This window comes from Panthera leo, chromosome A3, assembly GCF_018350215.1.
Source record: "Panthera leo isolate Ple1 chromosome A3, P.leo_Ple1_pat1.1, whole genome shotgun sequence".
Lineage (NCBI taxonomy): Eukaryota > Metazoa > Chordata > Mammalia > Carnivora > Felidae > Panthera > Panthera leo.
Genome location: NC_056681.1, coordinates 92,715,727 through 92,738,926, shown reverse-complemented (window position 1 = coordinate 92,738,926; position 23,200 = coordinate 92,715,727). Strand labels below are relative to the sequence as shown.

The window sequence follows — 23,200 nt, the reverse complement described above, 5'->3', positions numbered from 1 at the left end:
GCAGGAGATTTATGGTTAAAAAAAAAGGAGTGGGGTGGGTGGGGGAGGGGGGAGGATGTCACCTTAGGAAAGTGTGCTGACAGAATGGATCCTGCTTGGGATTCTTTCTCTCTTCCCCTGCCCTGGCTGCTCTCTCTCTCAAAAATAAATAAGTAAATATCTAAAAAAATTAAACATGGATAAACCTTGAAAACAATATACTCTGAAAAAAGCCATAAATAACAGACCATATATTATTGATTACATATGCAGCCTCCAGGAAAGGGAAATCTATGGAGAAAGTGGTGGCCTGGGGCAGGTGTGCACGGGTGTATATAAACGGTAGATGTTTACATTGGGGATGAAATCTAAAAGTGATTTATAGTGATGGTGACATGACTTGGTGAAGTTACTAAAACATCATTGAATTTTATACTTTTTACTTGAAATGGGTGAACGATGTGATGTATAAAAACTTTGGTTACTTTTGAAAACAGAAAGGGAGGCTTAGTATATGGGGGCAGAAAGACACTCCTTATATGTTGTATGAAATAAAAAAAAATGAGAGTCTTTACTATATGACAAATAGAATGCTGAATTTTGTCAGGCTTTGGAGGACTATATTATCAGTCATTGAAATTCTTCTGATACTCTAAAAAAGAGTTAGCATGATATGCTATGCTACATATGGATAAAAGGAAATGAAGCATAGTTGACTATTTTCCTCATGGCTAGAAAGTAAGTAGATAATTACGCTAAATTTGAAATATTCATTTACTAAAAATAACTTTCAAGTTTTTGTGATTGTCCTTACCTGAACTGCAGAAATAATATATATGCAATAATCACATACTTAGTAGCATTTAGTTTCTTTTTTCTTTATGTTTCTTTACATGGACTGCTTTAGTATTGAATTTGAATTTATTCTCACATTTCTGTTGTTAGAGATGGTAGAGAATAAAGTCAGTGTTGTACATTGACTGCGTTACATTACATTTTAAAATAATTAAGTGACATCTTCCATTCTGCCTAATAAATCATATTGTTGCTGAATCTCACTATGATCTACTTAGGATCTGTGGTTTGCTTTCTCATGATGTGTTTTAGTAGGATTAATGGGATAATTTCAGAGTCCCCACATCCATCCCTTCTTCCTCTCAGCCCAGTAGACATTAACCTCAAAAAAAGCTTGTTACGCACCATTTGTATATAAATAAATCTCCATCTGTTTAAACCCTTCATCAGTGATTCTTGAACACTGCACTTAAATATCGGTAAAATGTTTTACATAACACTGAAAAACTGTTGCAGATTTATTAACTATATCGAGCATGTAAAAGGGAAAATGCTCTTTTAAGAATGACTTTTCCCTATGATGTCCATGCCTAGAGTTGTGTTAATATGTAGAGTCCTTTAAAATAAATGTGGTAATATGATACAACGTATTTTTCCACTTTATAATCCGTTTATAATCTCAGTGGAAACTGGTAGTTTAATTTCCTTCTTGGTCATTCAAGAAAATAGCCAGTTACATGTTTTATTTGCCAGGAGAACTTAAACAAATAGATATAAACAGAAGCAATCACCAAACACATTTACTAAAAGTCAGTTTTTGTATGCTTACATTACACACCCCTAGAAAAGTGATCATATTTTGAGATTAGTTAGAATGTACCTGGTTGCCTTAGAAACCAGCCTTGTATTCCCATGAGTACTTTTCACCTCCATTATTTCTTCTCCTGCCTCAGACATTTTCTACATTAAACACATGAGACTAGAAGTAGTGAGTTACTGTAGAAAAACTCCTTCCTTCCACTCACAAGCTAATCGGAGTAGATATTTCATGCTTCTCCATGCCTTGTTCAAATTCTATGTCTTCAAACTTTCAAACACTGAAGATGCATTCAGACCCATAGATAGTATTTATTTTTATTAATATTTTTTCTGAGTATAAAAGGAAAAGTTTAGTGTAGAAATAATTTTAAAATATTGTCAGACACAAAAAAAGCAATTTGAAAGGACTCAAAATTCCATTACCAGAGATAACTAATTTAAATATTTTGGAGAGTATGTCTCTAGTAATATGTCAACAAACTGTACAAGAGTATAGGCTGCTTTCAACAGTAATATACCTAAGTTACCTATTATGCTTTTAGACAGATTTTTTTAAATAAAAGTATGATTAATGATAGCATAGTATTTCAATATTTCATGATATATTTCACAAGTCTCTTTTTGTTCAGGGTGAAAAATGTTTCTGATTTCAATATAATGAAAAATTTTGAAATGTTCTTGTGGGAAAATCTTTGCAAATATCCATAGCAAAATTATTAGGATAAAACTTATAGGTAAGGGATTCCTGGCACAAAGATCATGAACAATCTCTAAAAATGTATAATAGCAATTTATGTTTGTATCAGTTTAAACTTTCATTAACAATGCTTACTGGATTCAATTTTATTATCCATGTATATAATATGTTATAGAAGATACTTCAGCAAAACTCTTGTCACTAGATTTTGATTTTGAACTGTCTGAGGATTTTTATTTATTTGGTTGTTTATTGGTTTTTACATGATAGTTTAGCTGAGTATGAGTTGGTTTTTGTTTTTAAGTTTATTTACTTATTTTGGGAGAGAGGGTATGTATGGGTGCATGCATGCACATGGATATGTGCATTTGGAGGAGGGGCAAAAAGAGAGGGAGAGTCCAAGTAGGGCCCAATCTCAGGAACTGTGAGATCTTGGCTTGAGCTGAAATCAAGAGCCTGAAGCCCAAATGACCGAGCCACCCAGGTGCCCTGCATAGAAGTTCTAAGTTGAAGCTGTTTTCTCTCAGTCTTTTAAAGAGTCAATCCAGTTGTCTTTTCTTTATTGGTACTTAGTTGTTTCTCACTGATCCATGTAAGTCATTGCTTTCATGTTCTGGAGATTGACTCCCATGTGATTAGATGTGGAGCTCACTTTCCTTATCCCATATAGGTCTTCTCATGATGTCTGCATCTAATTATTTATGTCTTTTTTTTTCAGTTATGAAAACTGTGAAGCCATGCCACTTTGCATTTATCTCTCCCTCACATCCTCTGTCCCTTATTTCTTAAATTGCTGTTAGATATATATTTATTTTTCCATATATATATATGTATATATATACATATACATATGTATGTATTTGTATATATATATGTGTGTGTGTATATATATATATATATTTTTTTTTTTTATCTTTAAATATATATAAATTTTTATCTTTACCATTTTGTGCTGCACCATGGGTCATCTCTTCACATCTGTCTTGTCATTTACTAATTCGGCCTTTAGTTTTTTAAAATACTTAAAATTTGTATTTTTCAACTCAAAAAGTTCTATTATTTGATTATTTGATTTCTCAAATTCCCTGGCCTTTTTGGTGCTCTCATATTTTGAGTCTTCTTTCTTATCTTTAGCAATTTTATACATATTGGTTTATATTCTTTATTTGATATTCTGATTATTCGAAGGGAACAATGGCCGGTGGAGACCTTCACACTGGGGCTGTGGCACTCTCTTCCGGATTAGAGTGGATGAAACCCATCTCCATTTTAGCTACTGTCATCAAATTGGCCTCACCAACTTTTTCAGTGAGAAGTTCTTGACTGTTTGGAGGTTCTTCTCTTGTCACGTTTGCTTGATCCCATGCTCCCTTCTGCACAAATGATGATAAACCCTCATCTCTGGCTCTTAGTGGTTTCTTACCACCTGATCATATTTTGAGGTTTGTGGGAATGTGTTATCATTTAGTTTTGTTGCAGATATATATGTGGTTTTGAAGTTCTGCTCTCCTAGTTGTCGCATCTGTTTTTAAGAGGGTACCTATGGAAATCAAAGCCTATTCCATCATTGTCTTTAGATTCCTATGGTTTATTCTTTTTTTTTAATGTTTATTTATTTTTGAGTGTGAGAGAGAGAGAGAGAGAGAGAGGCAGGGACAGAGACAGAGACAGAGACAGAGCATGAACAGGGGAGGGGCAGAGGGAGAGGGAGACACAGAATCTGAAGCAGGCTCCAGGCTCTGAGCTGTCAGCACAGAGCCCAACGTGGGGCTCAAACCTACGAACACAGAGATCATGACTTGAGCCAAAGTTGGATACTTAACCAACTGAGACACACAGGCATCCCTGTGCCTGGTTTATTCTTATAAAGAGAAGCAATTTGAGGATTCTGGGGGGAAAGTGTCATTATCTGATTTACACTTTTAAAACACCACTAATTGCCCTATGGAGAATGGATTAGTGGCTGTCAAGAGTGGAAACCGGGAGCTCTGAAAAGAGACTTTTCTATCAGTTCATGTGAGAGACACTGCTGACCTGGACAAGCAAGGCAGAGGTGGAGGGACTGCACAGAAGGTGGTTATAATTTACGGATACATTTAGGCAGAATGGGCTGATGGATTCCTTGTGGGATTGCAGGGAAGACAGCAATCAATACCTTCTAGATTTGGGCCTTGAGCAATTTTAGGATGATGATATTAACCAAGAGGAGGAAGATTATAAGAGGAGAAGTTGTGAGAACAATATAAATAAAGAGTCTTGTTTTGATCTTGTTAAATTTGATGACTATTAAATGTTCAAGTAGAATATGGTCAAACAAGCAGATGAATGTTTGAGCCTGAAATTCTAGGTTCAATTAAGGCCAGAGACCTCTTTGATTTATCCTTCCTCTTTCTCGTCTTTGAATTTTTTCTATCCAAATTCTAGGAGAATGCCTTTGATTGATTGATTGATTGGTTGATTGATTGTGTTTCCTGAAATTTGTGATCTGCTCTTACTGCCTCCACTAGATTTTTATGCAGTACAATCTTTCCCTCTAAATCCATTTTTCCTCACTGAGTATTGCCTTTCCGTAACTGTGTATTCTGTTGTACTGTATATAATGGCCTCCTGAATTACACTGAGAATGCCAGTTGAGAACACCGTATAGTTTTAGCCTTTTACATTGTAGATCCATTTCTAAGAAGTATTAGTAGTATAGAGTTCAAAGACTGGTCCCCTTTTTTCAACTGCTAAGTCTATTCATATGCCCAGTGAACTAATATTTTTTTATTCTTACAGATGGATGGCTACTTTTCACATGACTGGGAATTCTCTTGGAGGTTGCATTGAGTTGTTTAAATCTTTTATGACAGGCAAGATGGAAAAAGTTTAGTTTCAATTTGCCAATTTAAATCTTCAATTGTCTGTGCACTCCCTCATATCTGTGGTATCTCTGGAGGCTAAAATGTTTCTTTTATTTTCTGTCTTATGATTTATTTATTTTTATTTATTTATTTATTTATTTATTTATTTATTTATTTATTTATTTTATTTTAGTGATACCTTCCTTCTCCAAATATCATGACTTTTCTCTTTGAAGGTACTTTTGGCAGTGCTTCTACCTTTGATGTTCAGCCTGCTGCCCCTGGGCCTTAAATGAAGCCCATAGTTAATGAAACAATGTAACATCTTACCTGTGTGAATTCTTATACCTGGTCTAATATTTGGAATTAATGCTGGGGTTAAACTTTGTTTAATACAAATGATACCATATTTACCCTTGGACCTGGAGTTGGCCGTATTTGCAAACTTTTTCTGTAAAGGGCTAAAGAGCAAATATTTTAGGTTTTCATGCCATAAGGTCATTCATAGAGGTCATTCACCTCAACCTCTGTGGTGCAAAAGTAGCCACTGAGGATACATAAATGAGTAAGTGCAACTATGTTTCAATGCAACTTTATTTACAAAGGCAGACAGCAGATACATTTGTCACACCAGCCACACAGTTTGTTGACCTCTGTTATGTGATATTACAGGAATTACACTGGAAAGCATTTCCTTCGCATTCAGAGTCTCCTGAGTCAGCCCAAGAACTCCAGAAGTTCATAGTGCTTTTAGCCCTTCCTTCAGTCTTTTTTGGGCACTCAAAATCTTACAGAAAATTTCCTTGATTTGGAGCATACAGGATTTGTCACTCACCCTGTGTCACTATTGCATTCCTTTGATCATTTGAAAAATAATCTGAATAAATGGAAGATTTAAATATGTGCTAAAACCCCCATCTTAGAATGGGTTTCATTTGGGTCCAGTTAGGAAAACATATTAAATGTTTCAAATAAAGTGTATGTGTTTACCCTGATACTGGAATTTTTAAAGAGCAGAAAAAGAAGTCCAAAGTAACCTAGAAATTTCCAACTGCAGAAAGCCACAATCTCCTCCAGGGCTGGTAAAAAAAATGGATGGAATTAACTAAACCCAGAGGCAGCAAGATGGAGATCCATTAATACTGTGCTTTGATGTTGGGGGCGTGGGGGGGGGGGGGGGTGGTAAGAGGGAGCAAAGCTTAACAGGTGCTCAGGCTTCTGAGGAAAGAGCAGGGACTGGTACTTGGACCCACAGGAAGTGCATGACCAGTGGACAGGGAGCCTACATTGTGCTTGGTACTCTAGTTTGCTAAGAAGACACGGCAGACCTGGAATGTGAGTGCAAAAACAAACTGCAGGCTTGAGCCTCTTGTTGTCTGCTGCTGCAACAACAAAGTAGGTGGAAAGCAGGAAGGAAGTCTCTTTGCTTATGCTACAGTCTCCACTTAATGCCTGCCATTAGCATTTTCTAGCAGAGTGCAGACTAACTAAGGGGATGTGAGAGATGTAGTCTGAAGAATCACATGAAAAAGTAGATTCTAAAATAAAGATGGGCTCCGGACTTCCAAACAATAGTAAATTACCAGCACAAACCATATTTAGCTATCTTTATCTTAAGGTTTTAATAGGCTATGATTTTTGCCTGTGGAGCATAGCACATATGTCATATTTAGAAATATTGCTTATCAGAATATATTTAAAAATCTAAAAACTTTACAGTTAGGCTAACATTACTCAGTTTTGATGATACTTGCCTAACTGCTACATTTTGTGTGCAAAATATGCCTTTAGATAAAATTAAGTTTCATGTAATGAGGATTTCTGGTACTGAGAATCTCATGATTCCTGGGATCTTAAAGTTTTATATATGCAGATATTCATATACATGAATACACACATACATACTTATATTAGCATATATATGAGTATGTATATTTTAAGCAAAGGTCATAAATAGATTTTACAATATATTATATCTTACATATCATATATAATATATATTATATCTTGCATATATTTTATATATATTATTACTAAATATGTATTATATACATGTCTCTCGTTTAACAAACAAATCTTTTATTTACCAATAGTCAGAATTAGTTCCCATACTTATTCATTCAAATATTTTTCAATGTCTTCTAGGCATATAGCACTATGCTGTATCCTAAGGGAATCCAAATTAATATTTTAAACTTGCAATGAAATAATAAAATTTCTGGATGATAGGATTAACTGAAAGAATCAGAACTAATTTAGTAAGGGCTTAAAGCAATTCACACATTTGCATGTACTTTAGTATTACCTCCTGGTGATATCAATACTTTTAATAACTACTATGCCATTATTCATTTCACAAAATAAATAAAAATATCTCTGTATCATTTAATATTTACTCCATATTTCCCTTTTCCTGATTGCTTCAGGGATTTTTTTCCCAACATTTTATTTTATTTTATTTTTTTAAGTTTATTTGTTTATTTTGAGAGAGAGAGAGAAAGCACACACAAGCATACAGAAAGAGAGTGAGAGAAAGAATCCCACGCAGGCTCAGTGTTGCCAGTGCAGAACCCAAAGCAGGGCTCGATCTCACCAACTGTGAGATCATGACCTGACTCTAAATCAAGAGTTCGATGCTTGACTGACTGAGCTACCCAGGCACCCTTAGCATATTATTCATTTAAAACAAAACTTAACATAGGTACCCATTTCATTTGAATATTACATCTCAAAAATTTTAAGAAACTCTGCCTTTTATTTTTTTATATTTATTGTTGGAGAAGCCAGGATATGTGTCCTGTAGAATGTCCCACATTCTGGATTTGGCTGATTGTTTCTTGTGGTGAGGTTTAACTTGGTCTTCTATCCCTGTTATTTCCTGTATTAAACTAGTCTCAAAGCTAAAGGTATGATGCAGCAGCAATGCTTGTGCCACAAGAACACTTCATGCTGGTTCTGTGCAATTCCTACTCATCATGTGAAATTTTACAGTGTTAATGATTGGGAATTGGGAGATTTTCCAATTGGGACCATGAAGTTTAGTTTTTAGAAGAGCATGTCAAGGTATTGTGACTGATGAACTGTTTAATGGTATAAAATAAATTCTTAACCCAAGTTAGCATAAATTCTTGAAAAAGTGATGGATACTCCCTCTCCTCTCACAGGCAACATTATTAATGCAAATGTGTCAAAAGAGTGTGATGAGGCTGACAAGGAAGTTAATGTGTAAATGATGCAGAAATGACAGAAAATTCATTGCATGTTAGTCAAAGGACCAAGAGGACACCAAAGGATGAGAAAAAAAATCTATGAGTACCTTAAGGAAAGAAAAGAATAATTTGTTAGAAAGGATTATTCATCTATTTATAAAACATTTATGTTATTTATAAAATACCCGTGTTATAAGCTCCAGGAAGTTATGTGTGTACATTTTTGCATTCTAACATTCATAAAAGACACATAAGTGACAGTGAAAATATCTTATTATTTTATTTAGTTAAAATTATGTTCATATGAATGTTAGATTTAAATAAAGTTCATTATATTCAAGTGCTTTGAATATTAGTACCAAGTCTCCACAGGTTTCAGTTAATTAGGTAGTCAATACCAAGTCCTGTTTGTCCAACTTCTTGACTGAAGCAGACGTTTGCACGTGTGCGTCTGATTGTTCTGTTATCTAACATGCATTATAAATTATTTACAGCACACAAAACGCACAGAAACGACATTCATGTGACCAGTATACACTTAATAAAATAAAACGTTATAAAACCTATTGGAGTCTCCTGGGTTTTCTCCCAATTGCATCCCATTCTCTTTCCTAGTAACTAGATAGATAGCTAGATAGATAAATAGATAGACAGACGTAGATGTATAGATATATGGATATTTAAAGATGTGTATATGTATTTAAACCATGTATAATATTGATTGACAAGTTTTAATATGCATACAAATGAAATCAGAATATATGCATTAGTCTGCAAATTTTTGGCGTAACAATATATTTGTGAGATTCGCTCATTTTGACATGTATAGGTCTAATGTTTGCAATAGTCAGTCATGAAAGCATCACAGTTTATTTTTTCATTCTCCCTACCCGTAGAGGGATGGTATTTTGTGCATAATTATTCTGCTGTGAGAAATAACACTGCTACTATGAATATTCTTATCAATGTCTTCTTATACGACAGTTTCCCTAGATTATACCCAGGAGTTGACATTATTTACTAGATAATTCCAAATTGCTCTCTAAAACGCTTTGAATTTAAATTACCACCACCCCTACTTACCATCATTTTAATTTACCAGATTTTTACATTATTGTAAGCCTGGTGGGTGTGAATGGTATCTCATCATGGTCTTACTATTAACTTCTTTATTAGTGGGCTTTAATAAGTTTTCCTTTTTTTATTGGCTTTTCCAGTTTCTTCTTTGTGAATTGCCACTTCTTTTCCCATGCATTTGCCTTTATTTTATTGATTTGTAAATAGTCTTGACATTGTCTAGAAACTAACTTTTTGTGGGTAATATGTGTTATACATTCTGTATTTGTAGTAAATGAATTGTATTTTCACTTTTTAGTAGAATCATTTGCATCACACAAGTTTATAACTTAAAAATGACCAATTTTATCAATACTTTACTTTGTGGTTTATATTCTTTGTCTTGTTAAATAATGTTTCCTTACCAAGCGGTCTTATTCATATTGTCTTGTATTTGCTTCTACCCATTTTAAGTCTTGAATTTTTACATCTATGTCTTTAAACTACAGCTATAAATGTTTGTGTATAATAGGAGGTAGATATCTAATTTTATTGTTTCCCATGGGAATACCCTTTCCTAGGCATTATACTTGAATAGTCCATTCTGTCCCAAGTGACCTTCATTATCATCTATGTTACATATTAAGTTCCTATAAATATGTACCTTTTTTCCTGAATTCTCAAACTTCCTTTGGATTGTCTATCCCTCTATCAATTCCACATGTATGATCACCACATTGCCATAATGATATTTGGTAGGGTAAGTTCTTCCAAGTTGTTTTTCTTCAAATTTAACTTAATTGTGGTCCTTACTTCCACATACATTTTAGAATCAAATTCTATATCTAGGCTCAAGTGTAGATCTATTTGGGATTTCCATGTATTTTTTTAGGGAAAAAAACAATTTTTCTTTTTTATGTGAAAGTATTTTCTTTTGTGTAATAGAGGTTTACTTTTATGTAAAAGTGAGTCTTCACTCTTATTGTCACAATGTAGTTTATTATATTTCCCAATTTTTAAATTTCTATTATGTTTGTAACTTTGATACTTTTTACTCTTTAACATTTTTATTTGCTTTTTTTGTTTTTTGTTTTTATTTATTTATTTATTTATTTATTTGGATCAGGAATACTCTATCCAGAGCTTGAAGATTTAATAATTTTTTGATCTTTTCAAAACAATATCTTGTCTTTATTAATCCTCTGAGTTGTGTCTTTTTTTCCTACTTCATTAATTTTTCTATTTTCATTACTTTCTTTTCCATTCATTACTTTCCTTTCCATTCTTGATATTACTGTAGCCCTACTAGCTTTTTATTTATTAGCATTTATATTTTAAATGAAGCTTGAAAGTCACCATATTTAATTGCAGAGTTTAGTTTAATTACCTTAAGCTGGTAACTGATGTAACTATTTCTGTCACCTAATATGGGCTTTCTGTTTACTCTGCTTTTCTAAATTTTAATTCTATATTGCACAATTCTTCCTCCTCTAGGATTGATTATTAATTTATTCAATATTCCCCAATAATGGAAATTATAAAAATCTATTTTAGTGTTTATGGTGACATGCAAACATTCATACTTGATTTGACGGTACTGATTTTACATAGTATTCATTTTGTCTTTTCCTCCCTACTCTTATTATAGACAATTTTATTATTTTGTATACTCCGTTTTGGCTTATACTTACTCATGTGTTAATCAATTTCTTTGCTCACTGTTCTCTCACATCTCAATCTTTTCTTATGATATTTTTTTGTCTTATTCCTTTTAGAACTCCTTTAATGAAAATATTTTAGTGGTAAACTTTCTTTGCTTGAATATGCCATTTTTTCCCTTATAACTCTATGATAGATGAACACATTTGAATTCTAAGCTGGGAATCTTTTGTTCAACATTTTGAAGGCATTGTTCCATAACCGCCCCAGTCTATTATTGCTGTTGAGAAATCTTCTGATTCTCTACTTTGACATCATTCCTCAATTCTAAAAATATTTAGTCCTTATCTTCTTTACTATTACCTCTCCTCCATACTCTATGTTATATCCCCGAGAGACACCAAGTAGATGAATGTTAGACTTCCCTTGTCCTCTAACATGGCATATTTATGCATAGTGCCAGGCAAGAAACTATTTGCAGGCAGCTGGATTCAGTATGTGCTTTGCCTCACTGACTGGTTCAAGGGTTCTATAGATGGTTTGTGCTGCTTCTCTGTCTTAAAGCTAGGTCACTGTGAGCCACCATCACTGTCGGCGGAGAGATCTTTGGGGGCTACTACACCTCGGCCTTTTTGTCACTAAATAATCCAGCCCACAGTACCAATTAGCCCTGGCTTCATGCCGGTGCCATATGCCTCTTGCCTTCACCTCAGAGCTTTCAGTAGCTTTTTAGGCCTAAGACACTATAAGATTCCTTTATGTTCATACCTGTGTGAACTGTGTGGGGTTCACCTGCTAGGTAGTAAACCTTGGCAAATACCTAAAAAAAATCCAGTGGTCCAGACCAATGCTCATCTCTTTCTCCTCCTGGTTTAGGTAAGACCTATCTTTCAATTCATCATGCAGTTGTGACTAGCTCAGCAACATGCTGAGCACATTTGTTTTCTCTGCTTAGCTTCCCTTTTCCATTCACTTATACTTCGCTGGGCCTGTACTCCCCAGTCAGGTGTTAGCATATAATATTTTGTCTAAGGACAAGGAGGACCTGTGCAAAGACATATATTTACATGCTGTCAAACTTCTATTATTTATTTGCCACATATATGCCTATCAGTTTATTCTCTTTCCTGGTTTAATTTAGCACATCTATTGGGTGTTTTTTTTTTAATTAAGGGATTATATTTTTTGTCTTGTAGATTTGTTTTTATAGCTGCCTAATCTCTCTTTTGATAATACTATGTGCCTTTCTATTGTCCTCAGTTCTATCTTTGAACATACTCATTGTATATTCTCCATCAATTGTTTCTATTTTTGTTACCCTATGCTTCATGTCCTTGGTGGTTCTCACTCACTGTGGCTTGTGTCTTCATGGATCTGGTTATTTTAAACAGTGAGCTCAACTTTCTCAAGATTTAATCTGTGAGTCTAACTTCTGTGATGGTTGGTTCAGGGTCTGTACCTCGGGAGAGTATTTGGGCTAAATTCCACCAGGCCTAGGTTACTATCAACTGGGGAAAGTTTTAAGTGAAGTTATTAACTGGCTTTTTTTTCCAGTGGACCATGTGGAAATTGAGAAGTCAAATTCCTGACTCCTGAGAGTGGGCTATGATTGTGAATTTTTATGGGAGAGGTTTTTCTCCCACCAGGTCCTAGGCCAAAATAGGCAAATTATCTTGTAGCTTTGCCTTTGCCAACAGAAACAAAGTTTCTAGCCTACCAATTCACTTGGGAGGTAGGCTTTAGAGAGATCTACTTAAGCTGTGTGTGTGTGTGTGTGTGTTTGTGTGTGTGTAGGTGTGTGCACCCACCTCCTTGATACTGTCTAGCAGTAAGGTCTTGTTTCTTGTCTACAGAGCCATTATTAAAACCCAAACTGCCAGCAAAGAACCTTTTTCGCTTAACAAGATCAGCAACTATACACTGGTTGCTTCAGTTTTAGTATTAATTTACCATTCTCGTTTCTAAAGCCCTCTTCTTTTGGGCCTGGGGTAATTTACATTACTCTATTGTGAGCTCAGTCAGCTACAATGTTTAGAAGGTTATATTTGTATCTTTTACTCAGAATGTCCAGGTGTGCTTTGTCACTTGCTTCTTCTGTTTAGATAACATTGCTGCTAGAAGCAAAAGTCTGTCCTCTGACATTGAAGCGTGGTGTTAATTTACTATGCTAGCATTTAATAGCCTTGCACCAAGTGTTTTTTTGAAATTTTTATGTATGACCTCTAATCTTAACTTCTTAAAACCAAACGTGAAAAAAATGCTTTAAAAATGAGAAGAAATGCAGTATTTAAGAGATAATAAAGTGTGTTGGTGAAATCATAAATTTTGGTTTACAGCCTGAGCTTGACATCTGGTTCCAGCTCTTTTCTAATGTTAGACTTTGGACCAGTTGCCATTCTCCTTGATACCCTTCTCATCTGTAAAATGGACCACAGGTAACAGTGTCCACTTCTTTGGATGATTGCACTGATTAAATGAATGAGCATATGAAAAGTGTCTACAATAGTGCCTGGCACATTAAAATGCGCTCTAAATACTTTCTATGATTATTATTCCATTTACGGCCCATCTTCAATGCAATTCTGAATTACTTAATTAGTAAGAGCAAGACAGTCTTTCACAGGATTGTTTTTTTAAACTTGAATTTAACTCATGTGCTTTCCTCCCTTTTCAAAAATTGGTTCACATATAGTGCAATAACAATAGCATAAAAGAGTTTGTTCATTTTGGCTTTTTGTTATCCATATAAGTTTTGGGAAGATAGGAATATTTATGCATACTGGAAATATTTAAAAGATTTAGGTACTGAGAACATTTAGAAACCACTTTAGCCTCATATATTTTACATTGGCTAATCAGTTTGTGATAAGAAACCATATTTAAACAAGCAGAAAATCATTATATGATGTACAAAGTGCTGAAAACAGACAAAGAGAATATGATATCAATTTGAAATAGAAAATGATTTGATTGTTCTCTTTAGCTGAACACATTTTTCTTGGTAAAAATTAAAGGAATTGTGTCAGGCAGAAAATTGTGTTCCATATAGTATTTGCTGAAAATGAACAAATGGCACATTGGCAATTAGTTTTTCCCTAGAATACAAAGACAGACTACTATTCTTTAATATATAATTTGGTGTTTCAAAGAGAATACGAAATTATATAACTCTTTAATAGTTTTTAGTTTAAGTTAATCTATCTTTTACCGAATCAGGACAGACTCAAAAGCGTCCAAAAATTTCCAACCAATATTCTTAAAACAGAAAAAAAAAAGAAAAGAAAAACACATGTTGAGGGTGAGGATGCTTTTTCTTTCAACTTTTCAAACAATGGTTCTTAAGCCATTGTTAGTGTATCATACTTGTTGGTAAAGAAATGTCCAAAAATAAAAAGCTATGAAAGTATTTTTATGGTTTGCTTAAAAAACTTTGTGATTTATTAACGCTATATAAATATATATTAAAATAGTAAAATGTGATATTAAAAATAGTCCCATGAAATATTTCTTCTTAAGCTTAGGTATATCTAAAATTCTCAAATCTAGCTCATCTAACACATAAAAATATTTCTTCCTCAATAAAGAGAAAAGTTTGCTTTTGAAATTATATTACTAGAATCAGCTCAATTTTGGTTATATATAGACACCCATTGCTATATTACAGGCATTGTAAAATTTTCCTCATGGAAAAGAAAACAGCATTGACTTTTACAATATTTTGGAATTTAAAATTTATTGTGTATATGTGTACAAATGTGTTTGTATAAGATTATCACCACCATTATTAAGCATTAAACTCCAGCCTACATTAATGGTCCTGTGCTTATCCTATAGCTCATAATCCAAAAAATATATAAAACTTCAATTTTATGTATACATATGTATCTGTAGTATAAATTTGGGACACTTATTATGTATTCCCAACTGAGATAAGCCTTTATATTCAGTATCAAAATTATTTTTCATGACAGTATGAGGTAGGTACTATCATCATAACTATTTGTGATTAAACCATCTGTGAGGCTTGGAGAAGTTAAATACACATCTAGTAAATGACGAATCAAAGTTAGTCAAACTCCAGAGCCTATACTTTTAACTCCACTTCTGGATACAAGATTGATGATGTAGACACTTCATTGATGAAACACCCATGAAGTTAAAAAATAAACAGAGTAATTCTCCCATAAATAATATTACAGTAAATTTGCAAATAGAAAATGTGATAGTTAGAATTAGGTCTGCTATTAGAATCCAACTAAACGTTGTTAAACAAGAGAGGCACTTGTTTCTCATATAAAATTCTGGAGGCTGCAATGGAAATTCTGTTCACAAAGTCCTAAGGACCTGCGGTCATTTCAGCTCTCCACCCTTCAGTCCTCTGTGTCTTCAGGGTTCAAGATGGTTACTAGTCATCTAGCCATTAGGATCTATCTTATAACCAAATTAACATGAGTTAGTTGCAGATAGAAACTACACCAGGTGGAGTTGTCACACCAAAGAAACTTTATTTGTAGCACATAAGGAGATCGCAGGGAATGACCTCTTTTATTTTTTTAACTTTATTTATTTATCTTTGAGAGATACAGAGACAGCATGAGTGGGGAGAGGCAGAGAGACAGAATGGGGGAGAGAGAGAGAGAGAGAGAGAGAGAGAGAGAGAGAGAGAGAGAGAGAGAAGGAATCCCAAGCAGGCTCCATGCTGTCAACACCAAGCCTGATGCAGGGCTTGAACTCACGAATCCTTGATATCATAACCTGAACCGAAACCAAGAGTTGGACCCTTAAGTGACTGAGTCACCCAGGTGCCCCACAGGGAATAACTTCTAAAGCCATGATTCCGCAAGCAGGGGTGAGTGGGTTCTTTTTATTTAGGGTTTAGGATGAATATTCAGAAAGGGGAGCTTTATCACCACATGTAAAGGTGACCATAAAGTTTCTCAGGTGAACTTAGAAAATATGGCTATACATACATCCTACGTTATGTTAATAAAGCCTGTGTTCCTCCTAGGGCAGAGACTTTAACATTTTAATAAAGCAGAGGTAAATGAGTAGGGTAAGTGGCTTTGGACAGACTCCCATGGCCAGTATAAACTGGATGGGGTCTTGGGCTCCTATCTCAGGTAAGAAATGCAGGGTCTGGCATACTTTTGAAACAGCACTGGGAGATTTTAACCACTGATTTATTGTCTCTGATATGGTTAAGCTATTTCCTGGCTTGGTAAGACTGCTGGCTTTTGCATTCCCTTTGTTCCCTTAAAATTTTTAACTACTGAGGGTTTTGCATTTCTTTGTAATTCTGACACCTCTTAGGAATTTCTGCAAGAAGTGTGTTTGGGCAGGTAGATCATAGATAACAGAAAATAGCTGGGGGCCTAAAATGACTTCTCTTGTGTCATGAAAACTATGTTTTGTCTGTGTTTCTGGGGACCCCTAATTCTTGCTGCTTACAAAATTACAGGCATCAGAATGTAAAACTAGTTGGAGATTGGCAAAAGACAAAGTAATTGTTTTATCAGTAATGTTGTTCATTGTTTCCAACGTTGTTCATTGGAAATCCTCTCCATAATCTTCTGTTTATATATCACTGATGAGGGATTAGTCACACTCTTTACTTACCAAAAAAATAAGAAAAATTTAAAAATTAAAAAAAAAAGAGGGGCACCTGGGTGGCTCAGTCGATTGAGCTTCCGACTTCGGCTCAGGTCATGGTCTCTCAGTTTGTGAGTTCGAGCCCCGCGTCAGGCTCTGTGCTGACAGCTCGTAGCCTGGAGCCTGCTTTGGATTCTGTGTCTCCTCTTCTCTCTGCCTCTCCCCTGCTCGTGCTCTGTCTCTCTCTCTGTCTCTCAATAATAAATAAACATAAAAAAAAAAAGAAAAGAAAAGAAAATCCCTATGTCCAGATAAAAATTGGGACATTCTATTACTATGAAAGAAAATGAAGTGAATTCAACACTCAGCACCAGAGTAAGCATTACAGTCACTGTTCTGTACTACGTATTCATTAAGAGGTGGAAAGAATAGGAATTTACAGAGCTTGACTACCTAATGTTTTCCAGAACTAGCTTCCCATGCTGTGTGGCTGATTTCATCTTATTTGGGGTTGTTTTACTGGCTTTCACTATTGAAATAAATGGTTGGTGAAATGTGTGGTAGGTTTTCCACTGGCTACAACTTTTGACTCAGTTCTGTGGCACATCTTCGGTCATTTGGGTGCCTGTGTGGACAAACCCTTCAGAGCTACTTAGAAGTGGGCATCTCAAGGAAGCACAAGTACTTCTCTAGACTCTAACAGGTAGACGGCTCCACACCCTCAGCTTGATGAAATCCTTGGCTCCCTAGGGTGACTAACTGGGCATCGCGGGAGCCGAACCGTTATCACATCCCTACTACATGTTGTGCAATCTGAAATTTCCACCATGCTTACTTTCAGTTTGTGGAAAATTAAAGGTCTTGGAATTTTCCAATCTGCTCATAGAGAAAATAATGAACAAATGACATATTTGCTAAAAAAACATATGCACAAATATAGCATTTTTATATCAGATGGGTGTTTTGGCATACTTATAAAAAGTTATAAATTAATAAAATAATAACCTTCACAGTATCAACACATCACTGAGTTAGTTTTCCCTTCTTCAAATTACCTCAAATGTAAGATGTATAATAAGCTGGTCTTCTAAAACAGTAGAATATACAAAAAAAAATTTTAAATGATGAAATACTGCTTGTATTGTATATATAGTATTTGTGAAAGGGCAAATGTGCAACATATTGTCAGGAGTAATGAAGTTCTTGTACGAAAAGGGCAAACATGTTCAAAGTAGAAAGATATTTTTCTCTGATACTAATGTCAGAACCAAAAACTAGTGTAATTTTATATTTTTCCACTTTATATTGATTTTTTTATATAAGGTAAGAAATACAAATATGTGCATGTGTATATGTTCACAACTGGTTTATCTTTACCAGCCCTCAATTTAATACACGAATAGCAATATTCTGCACTAACCTATATACCATGTATGAAAGAAGCCCTTTTGAATAGATAGATGTCTAAAGTAAAATTGTCTTTAAGGAAAGTTGTCAAGTTGTCTTCAACAGTAGAAACTGTAAAACTTCACTATAAACATTGAGTTCTTAAATGTATTTCAAACTAATAACTGTTTCTATGACAAAACTCATAAAAAGAAGGAAATAAAGGTTAATAGTAAGGTCTCTGACTTTGTGATCTGGATCCCTCTAAGCATGTAGTCTACTATTAGTCATATTATAAGTGGTTGATAAATAAAATTATAGTAAAAAACAAGCAAATTAACACAAGTAACTGGGAAAAACAAGAATGAGATGCACCTTGGCACCAAAGTCAAAAAGGGCACACCAATATTCCTGGAATTTTACAGGAATAAAATTTATAGGAAGCTTGAAGGTAAGTGGAATTTAGGGCAGGAAAGTTGATGAGAAAATGCCTATAAGAGAAGAGGTATTCTTCTAGGATCTACTTCTCTTCTGAAAGATAGGAAGGAGTAAATTAACAATAAAATAAAAATATAAAAGAAAGGTAAAACATAGGTATAACTAAGATTTAAGGTTGTGGACCTTAAATCTTTCAGGGAGTATTATGGATTGTAAAACAATAGTAATCCCATTAGGATGGAATTTGGATAATAATTTTCATTTATTTGATTATTTGAAAACAGAACCCAAAAAGCTGACTAAATGTATCTTTGTAAATTTTCTAATGGATTATGAAGCTGTCACTATTCAAGTATTGCTTCCAGGGATGAGTATATCTGATTAGTCCAGGAGGATACTTAGTTGACTCAGCAGTTGCCCATGGCAAGAAAGTTGAAGGTTTTCAGAGTGCAGTATTATCAGAAAATTAGGTCTAGAATATTTTTGAAAACCTATCCAGAATGCATTTCCAAACTGATAAGTTGCTACTGAAATGTAAGATTTCAAAAAAATATATAGAATCTCAAACTTCAGAATGTACCTGGCATTTATTGGAAGAAAGTCACTTCTTTACAGTGAAATATTGAAAATGATGAATATCTAAATTCTAATATGAACGGCAGGTAAATATGTTTGTCTCTATGTGCACACATATGTGTGTTAATTTCTTATACATTTGGGCATATTGCTGTATTAAGTGCTGGTAATGCATCAGGGTGAAAAACAAAGATTACTGTCTTCTGGTGACTTCTCATCTATAGGAGAGACAGATAATAAAAAATAAAAATAATCATAAAGTAAATTATAGACTGAGGCAGAAGATAACAAATGTAATGAATAAAAGAAAAAAATATAGAGCAGGATAAAGAAGATCTTTTATATGAGCAGGGAGAGAAATTTCTGTTAAAAGAGTACTTAACACAACGAGACCATTTGTGGGCAGAGAATGGTAAACACAAAAGGCCTGAGGCTGGAGAATGCTCCATTTAGTTGTAGAACTTTAAGGAGGCAATTTTATAGAATGAAACAGGAATAAAGTAATAGTAGAGGAATGTTAACAGGGAACTAATCACAGAGGCCTTATAGGCATTGTAATTACCTTGCAGATAAGAAATGATGATGACTCAGACCCTGGTGTTGGCTGTGTTGGTGGTAAAAGGTGTGAGGCTTTAGATCTGGACATAAATTGAAGGTGGGGCTAACATGATTAGATAAAATGGGCTGTGAGAGAAAGGGAGCAGTCGAGGATAGTTTGGGCTCCAACCACTGGATACAATTTCCATTAACTGAGATGGAATGGATGCTGGTTAATTCAACTTAGAGTAGAGCAGTGGTCAGAGTTCAGTTTTGTGAAGGTCAAACTTGCGATGTCTGTTAGATTTCCAAGTAGAGCAGTCAAGATAGCAGGAGACTTGCTTCTGGTGTTCCAGAATGACCTGAGGATATACATTTTATATTCTTCATCACATTCAAGGGACTTAAAGCCAGAGCTGGAATATGTGCAAGGGTGTGAGTGTAGGCTGAGAAAGTGATCAGGACTGAGCCCTAGGGAAACACCACTAAGAGGAGGTTGGGGAAAAGAGGGAGTGGGCAAAAGAGACTGAAAGCAAGTAACCAGTTCCATTGGGGAAAAAAGAGAGGATTGAATTATGGAAGTCAGCTGCAGATCTCCCTTCCAGTAGAATAGACTGATCAACCCTTTCAAGTGCTGCTAATAGGTAAAGTAAAATAAGAAGGGAGAGGTGAATATTGAATGTAGCAATGTAGGGTCATTGAGGACCTTGATGAGAGTAATTTTAGAGTCATCGTGTGGGTGAAATGCTAATGGGAATGAGTTCAGAGAGAATGGAAATTAAAGAATAGAAGTGAGTAATTAACCCTTTTGAGAAAAGTTGCTGACAGAGCAAAAAGATATAATATTTTTAAAGTGCATTTGAAAATATATCTGTATGTAAAATGCATGTTAAAGATAAAATGAAACTTAAATGTGTTTCCTATGTAGGAATTATATATAAATATTTCAAAAAATTTGAAACATACAGAAAGGTAGAAAGAAGAACGTAAAAGAATGGAAATCAACACCATCATTACTCTAGTATGCTGTAAATAGTACTTTACTAACTTTGAGTTGATAATTATCAAGCTTTCTGGGGCAGCAGGACCAGGAGTGAGAATTCCTTTTTCTGTAAAAATGACCATCTGATGTATTTTAAGCTTGCAGGTCAGAGAGTCTCTGCCGTAACTACTCAATTCTGCAGTTGTATGGCGAAAGCAGCCACAGACAATATGTAAATCAATAAGCAAAGTTGTGTTCCAATAAAACTATATTTACCAAAACAGGCATTGAGCCCTATTGAGGCTGCCGGCCATAGTTTGCCAGTCCCTGTGCAAGACTGTCATGGCATTTAAGATTGCAGTCCCTACCTTTAACTCCATAAAAAAAGTTGAAATGTTTGATATTTGTAAAGGTCAAATCCATTACTGACAGAAAAGACAGTTTTCCTTTTGTCAATGTGTTTCTCTATATTTATAACATATTTTAAAGCATTTCCCTGAACAACAAGTATTTGTGAGGATGTTGGTTGGAATATAAAATAGAGCAGCCACCATGAAAAACAACATAAAGTTTCTTCAAAAAATTAAAGAGAGAATTACTGTTTGAACCAGCAACTCCTCTCTGGGTATATATCCAAAGGAATTAAAATCTGAATCTCAAAGAGATATCTATCCCCCCCCCATTTTAATCTCAGCATTATTTACAACAGTCAAGATAGGAAAGGAATTTAACTGTCCATCAACAGATGAATGGATAAGGGAAATGCATTTTAGCCATACACTGGAGTATTATTCAACTTTAAAAACAAGTTCTGCTATCTACAATAACATGGATGGACCTGGAGGACATTATGCTAAGTGAAATAGGCCAGACACAGCAAGACAAATACTGCATGGTCTCATTTCTATGTGGAATCTAAAATAGTCAAGCATAGAGAGACAGAGAAAGGTGTTTGTTAGGCGTTTGGGTGAGGGGGAAATGAGGAGGTGTTGGTCAAAGGTGTGAAGTTTTACTCAGGTAAAATAAATGTTTTGGAACTCTGTATAACATAAGGCCTATAATAAACAATAGTATATTATATGTTTAAAAAATTGCAGTGTAATTTTTTATTACACTGAGAGTGTAAATCTTATACTAAGTACTTTTATCACAAAAGAAAAAGAAACAGGGTGGGATTTTTAGAGGTAATGGATACATTAATGGTATTGATAGTGATATTGATTTCACAGGTATACACTTATCTCCAAACACAAGTTGTCTACATTAAATAAATACAGCTTTTTGTGTGTCAGTCGTGAATAAAACAGTTCAAAATGTCTCGATTTGGAGGCAACTTTAACAGAAGTCTGTACATGGTTTCCTAGCCTTTTTGCTTGTTGTACAAGCTTTGCCACTGTACTATATGGGTATCAGATAATCAGATTTTTTGCAAAGTCTCTAAAGATAAGTAGCTCTCTAAATTAATGGCTATTGTTTTACCGTATTTCATGACAGCTCATCCATACAAAAGACTTTCTGACTTGCTAAGTTAATAAAATATTGATTAGAAAAATATATAGTTTATTATAAATGACGAACAAGGCCAGCTCAGGCAACATTGTTATATTATTCTGCTTTGTTACTAATTCCTCTGTCATTTGACATTTGCAGGACCACAGAGCATTGCAAAAGGAGATATAGGTATTGATGATGTAGAGATAGATAGATAGACGATATGAATATTGCTGACCTTAAGAAAAGAGCCAGCTATCTGAGTGGCAAAATGAACTTTTTCTGCAATAGCAAATGAGTTGCAATTGACTGGCAAACTAGAGAACAGAGGAAAGGGACTTGCTTTTATAGGAGAAAGAGGAAGCTGAGAGGGGCTGTTGATACTGATTTTAGGGCAGTGGCAGCTGGCTAGGCTGTTATGAGGCAAGGAGAAATTCTCCCCTCTGTCTGGGGTATGTAAAGAAAGCTTTTTCCTGTTGGGGAATGTGAGGTATGCTTCTTACTGTTAGTGGTAGCATATGAGAGCTCAGGCCTTCCTGACTCCATTTTAAATGAAGTTTCCTTTATTTTCACAAAATGTATAAGAATATATACAAAGTATATTATATATAACATATACTATATAAAGCATATACTATATGCTATAGTATACTATACTATATATAAATATATATATATAACATATACTATAAAAAGCATATATATATTCTTTAATAAGAAAAGTCTTTTTTCCTTATTCTTGTTTTCAAAGAACCTTGGATATGAAAAGAAAATAACAAAAGAAGCTGTCATTTAGAACTAATTCAACATTGCCAATTCCTGTTGGATTAGTTTGTAGCAGTTTTAGAGATATAAGGTGACAGAATTCTTAAAGAAATCTCAGATGGTTCTTGGGTATATGGCAACAACAAAAAAAGTTAATCCCAGTGTTACTCATAGCCTTATAACAAAAGGTAAACATGTAAAATTACAAAGAAAATCTTGCTGTTAGAGACTCAAAAGATTAGCTCAACTATTTCAAAAAAGAAATTTGGAGATCATGAACTATAAAGTGTAGGAAAAAAATGGATTAGAAAGCCTCCTGATGAGAATGGAAGGAAGCAAATCATTTTATTTATTTGTGTCTCTCTGTCTTCACTTAAAA

At 34.4% G+C, this 23,200-nt stretch overlaps 1 protein-coding gene across 1 annotated transcript in view; it reads left to right on the top strand.

The window, feature by feature from the left end:
• LRRTM4 (leucine rich repeat transmembrane neuronal 4) overlaps window positions 1-23,200 on the top strand; it is a 705,057-nt gene that overhangs the window by 374,715 nt on the left and 307,142 nt on the right. The window lies entirely within an intron of this gene.